The following is a 5,531-nucleotide window of genomic DNA, read 5'->3' as shown; positions in this document are numbered from 1 at the left end:
TTCTTGTCGCTATTAGGTAAGAACTTCTTTCTATACCTAAAATTTATCCATTTTAGTGTGCCTATGCAAAAGGAAAATATGCCATATTATATTACTGGTGTATTTGAGCTTAAAAGTAACAAGCTATACAGTCTCTATGCTATTGTTTTGACCTGAGCTTGTATCTCCCGCAACCTTTTTCTACTAGAATTTTCTACTAATCAACTAATCAGTCAAAAGGTAATAATAATAATAATAATAATAATAATAATAAATTAAATAAAAAATGAATGGGGGAGGCTACCTCTACATATGGAGATAAACACTAAGAGTTTTTTTTTTTTTTAAATATGGAACGCTTCACAAATTAGCGTGTTATCCTTGCGCAGGGGCCATGCTAATCTTCTCTGTATTGTTCCAATTTTAGTATATGTGCTGCCGAAGCGAGCAGAACACTAAGAGTTATAACTATTAAGGAAATATACAAAGAAAATATAGATATTCCCTTTAAGTATTTTGAAATAGTCTGAGGGGAGATAAAAACCAGGAGACATTTTAATCCCACACAGTGGTCTTGTGGAGATTGAAAAATGGTTTGTAGCAGTCAGGAATCAGGAAGTGTCCTCGAGTTGGGGGTTTCTTGGGAGCCAAATTTGGTAGCAAGTCACAATCTATAGTGAAGGTAGGTGGGAGAAAAGGGGCGGCATAGAATGTGTCAGCAGGAATTGTATCTGCAGCCTCTTGCCATAATGAGAGATGAAAGCTAGATGGCAGTTTACTAGGGCTGGGGGAAATGTCCCGATTCCTGAGTTAAGAACTGAGGTAAAGAGGGTTAAGTAGGGAGAGATAATGGATCAGGGTTCAGGGTGTTAGAGGATAGAAGGGTTTTTGTAAGGTGGTGAACAGGGGGGTGAAGGAGGGATCATATAGAACAGGGACTATGCATAGTATAGGGAGAGATTATGTATAATACAGATTAGACAAACATAGAGGAGTCCATCACATATACGCTCACACCCACTTGTGGACAGACATTGGAGATCTATTTGTAAGTTGTAGTTGAAGGATTTACCCTTGTGGGAAGGGTCAAAGTGCTTTAACAAGTGAGGTAAGCACATTGGAGGGAAAAGGTTTTCCAATTTCTAGGAACTTCATTAATGGTGGGGGTTAACTTTGTTAAATAGAGCTTTCTGGGTTAGATTATGCATGGAGCATTTTAGGATAAACATAATTTTTATATCCAGAGTATTAAGCATTAATATTAAGTAGTGAGCGCTATAAGAGGAGTCTATCCCATGTAGTATCGTCTACTTGCCTTGTGCATCCAGGTTTCTTACCTTTAAGAAAACTGCCAGTGTAGGAATTATGAAATAATAGTAACATGGTTGAATCAGAAAAAAGGAGAAAAATAATATTTTGCAAAAATGTACTCAGTGATTGAGACCTGTAACAAAAGTCTATGGTTTACAGTTGACTATTCTAATGGTTTATGTACATAAGCATTAGATCATAGTAGAAGATATAATCAGAAGGAAAGAGATATTGGAGTATTTTGTCAAAACATTGTCATAATGAGCACTGTATTTGGAGTCTAATATGATAAAGCACTGAAATGCAAAAATTAGGGTGACCAACCTATATCTCCAAAAATCTCTGTGGATAAAGAAGTTTGAGTTATTTTATACATAATAAAACTAAGGCACTAAAATATACTGATAATGAGCACTTCAATGGTAGTCTCTGGCTTCCAATCACTTTCTGTACCTGTTTCTGTGGATAAAAACTTTAGAACATTATTATAGACCTCTGTAGTGAGAAATTGATTGAACACCTGTTCAGCCTAACCAGCTGTTTCTGTTGTTGCAGGTTTCTTTGCAGTGTGAAAGAGAGTAAAGGCTTTGTGATTCTCTTTTTCCACTTGATTTGCTTCCTTCTTGTTGCTATACCTTGACATCTATGGTGCTGGGAATATTTACCATTTAGCCCAATGTGTTTCTTTGTGGAATTATTCTAAATATTATTCTAAATACCACATACAATTTTATCTCACTTCATTTAAAATTATATATTCTAGTCCCATTCTTTTTGTGTGTGTGTGTGTGGTTTTTGGGTCACACCCGGCAGTGCTCAGGGGTTACTCCTGGCTCCATGCTCAGAAATTGCTCCTGGCAGGTACGGGGGACCATATGGGACGCTGGGATTCGAACCGATGACCTTCTGCATGAAAGGCAAATGCCTTTACCTCCATGCTATCTCTCCAGCCCTATAGTCCCATTCTTGTTGTTATAAATTGCATGACTGTACCATTTCTTACTGCTATTTAGTATTTCATTGTGTATATGTACCACATCTTCATGATCCACTCATCTGTTGTTGGACATCTAGGTTGATTCCAAGTCTTAGCTATTGTACTGAGTGCTACAATGAATAGTGTTGTGCATACATATTTTTGGATGAGTGTTCTTCTATTTTATGGATAGATACCCAAGAGAGGGATTTTTGGGATATATGGTAGATCAATTTTGAGAGTGCTGAAGACGCTTTATACTGTTTTCCCTAGGGTTTGGACTAGACAGTATTCCCACTAGCAGTGGATGAGAATTCCTTTCTTCCCACATCTCTGCCAACAAAAATTGATCCCATTATTTTTATATGTGCTATCTTCACTGGTGTAAGATGGTACCTCATGGTTGCCTGATTTGGCTTTCCCTAATGTTAAGTGATGATGAACTTTTTTTAATGTGTTGGCTATCTGTTGGTCTTCCTCAGAGAAGTGTCTGTTCATTTCTTTTCCCCAGTTTTTAAAATTGTTTTTAGTTTTTGTGGAACTAACCTTTGTGAGTAAGTATTTTGTATATTCTAGATATCAAACCTTTATTTGATGTGTTGAGGGTAAAAATATTTTTCCATTTCACTATGTGTTTTGTAGTTTTATCCCATGTTTCCTTTGTCATACAGAAACTTTTTAGTTCGATGTAGTTTCATTTTTTTAAGTTTGATTATCTAGCTCTTGCCATTGGCATCCGATCATCAAATATATTTTTGAGGTGTAAGTCTTGGTGTATTCTGCCTATGAATAAACTATCAATGAACTTATGGATTTGGGTCTGATTTTGAGGTCTTTGATTCATTTTTGAGTTGATTTTGTGTAAGGTGTGATGTGTGTATCAATCTTTAATTTCTTATAATGATTATCCAGTTGTTCCAACACCACTTGTTGAAGAGAATGTCTTTGTTTTATTTCAAATTCTTGGCTCCTTTGTCAAATATAAGTTGACTAACTATTTGAGGGTATGTCACTGGATATTTTGTTCTGACACATTGGTCTGAGACTTTATCTTTATTCTAGTACCATGATGTTATGATCACTATGGAATTGTAGTAAAGTTTCAAGTTAGGTAAAGAGACGCCATCTAATTTTTTGGTTTTATTATGAATTTGGTTAACCTAGGTCTTTTGTACTTTCACAGGAACTTAATAATTTATTGTTCTAAGTCTATAAAGAATGATGTCTGAATTATAATAGGAATTGCATTGAATCCTTATAGTAGTTTAGGTAAGATGGCCATTTTGATGTTATTGATTTTTCTAATCCATGAGCATGCGATGTTCCTCCAATTCTTTAGGTCCCCTTCCATTTCTTTCTGAAGTATTTTGAAATTTTCTTGATATAAGTCACCTCTCTTGTTAGGTTGCTTCTTAAGTACTTCATAGTTTTAGATACCATTATAAATGGGATGGACACTTTGATCTCTTTCTCCTCTGGTTCATCATTTGTATAAAGGAATGCAACTGTCTTTTGTTTATTGACTTTGTAGCAGGCCAATTTGCTGTATTGGTTTATTGTTTCTAGGAGTTTTTCTGTGGACTCTTTAGAATTTTTGCTGTATACCATCATATCATTTTCAAATAGACACAGTTTGACTTTCTCTTTCCCTAATTGAAATCTTTTGATTCCCTTCTCTTGTCTGATTGCTATTACTAGGACTTCAAATACTATGTTTAATAAGGGTGGAGACAGTGGACAGTCTTGCCTAGTGCCTGACCTTAGTGAAATGCTTTCAGTTTTTCACCGTTAAGGATAATGTTGTCTGTGGGCTTCTTAGAGATAGCTGTATCTATCTTGAGCAAGGTCCTGCCACCCCTATTTTGCTGAGTGTTTTCATCATGAATGAGTATTGGATTTTATCAAATGCCCTCTTTGCATCAATTGATATGGTCATGTAGTTTTTTTATTTTTAGGGGGAAGGAGGCCAGGTTTGCACTTGCTATGACTTTTAAAGGTTCCCTGGGAGTCCCTGCAACCTACTCCCTCTGAACTAGGGTTTGAGGATGGAGTGCAGGGGAGGGGATTCCTGGCCCATTTACCCACCTGTCTCCCGTGTAAGCTCTGTTGGTTGTTCAGGGTTCTGGAACCAGTCAGAGGTAATATTTTTGAAAGACCTCATTTTTATAGGAAAACACAAACTATATGATCAGTAATCAGGTGAAGAAAATGAAAGAATAAAATTAAAATTATGGAAGTGAATAGAAGAGAGATGAAGCATCTAATGAAGTAGGATATTTATTTCAAGAACAGGTTTAGGGCCTGGTCTGGCTAAATGAAAGGATGAGCACATATGACCCATACATTGATTCCATTGTACTGAGTGATTAATTCCTTCAGTGCATTGGTTCCTATATTGCATACTGTATAGCAATATATAGCATATGATATATAGCATATATATCATATATATCCATACAGCAGTATGATACTGAATAGCAACACTTAATGATCTCAATAGTTGTTTGAAATGAGTATCTAAACCAATATCTTTGCCAGTCTCTGGGAATGCATTTTCCCAACATAACTACATGTTAAAAGTTAGCCAAATTGCAAGAACTGAGATTTTGACAATAAATATTTCAAGAGTATCCAGAATATGTTTAGTTGGTGTGGAAGCCACATTCAATGGTGCTCAGGGTTTACTACTGGAAAGTGTCCTACCACAGTATTGTTGCTTCTGACTCACAAATGTAAAGGAATTTTTAATAAGGTAAGAAAATGTCATCCTAACTTTAGGGAAGAGATTATAAGGCTACAATGATGCGTCTGTACACACTGGCTCCTCTCTGAACCTAGTCTGTTCTAAAACAATTGGAAAACTGGAAGCAACTCATCAGTTGTCAATGCTGAAGCACATCCAGGAACTTTCTAGGTCATTACTCCTCTGATAAATTGCTGCAAGTGTTTGATTGGAATACATTCTTTTCTTTAAAAGAGGTATTTCTAGTAAGAAATGATTATAGGATCTAAAAAGTAGTTGTTTCAGTGCTACCTTTATAGCCAAGTACGTTTTAGTTCTTGCTTCTGCTATAAAATCTTAGCTTACCTTATGGCAGGCTAGGAAAATCTATAACCTCAATATTTAAACATTGTTCTAGGCATATCTTAAGAGTTAGACTTGCTGACAAGGAGAGTACATATCACACATGAAAATGAACTAAAAGGCAGTTTTCAGACGTTCAGCCTTACTTTGACAGGGAGAATATTGACCTGAGCAAAAAAG

At 35.9% G+C, this 5,531-nt stretch overlaps 1 non-coding gene across 1 annotated transcript; it reads right to left on the bottom strand.

Annotated features, from left to right (window-relative positions):
- Nucleotides 1-323: 323 nt before the first annotated feature.
- Nucleotides 324-430, bottom strand: LOC125997678 (U6 spliceosomal RNA). The gene has a single exon (XR_007491716.1). It is a non-coding gene; the product is annotated as a U6 spliceosomal RNA (small nuclear RNA).
- Nucleotides 431-5,531: the final 5,101 nt, after the last annotated feature.

The sequence above is a fragment of the Suncus etruscus genome, chromosome 19 (genome assembly GCF_024139225.1).
Source record: "Suncus etruscus isolate mSunEtr1 chromosome 19, mSunEtr1.pri.cur, whole genome shotgun sequence".
Classification (NCBI taxonomy): Eukaryota; Metazoa; Chordata; class Mammalia; order Eulipotyphla; family Soricidae; genus Suncus; species Suncus etruscus.
This window is presented reverse-complemented; position numbering and strand designations above follow the sequence as displayed.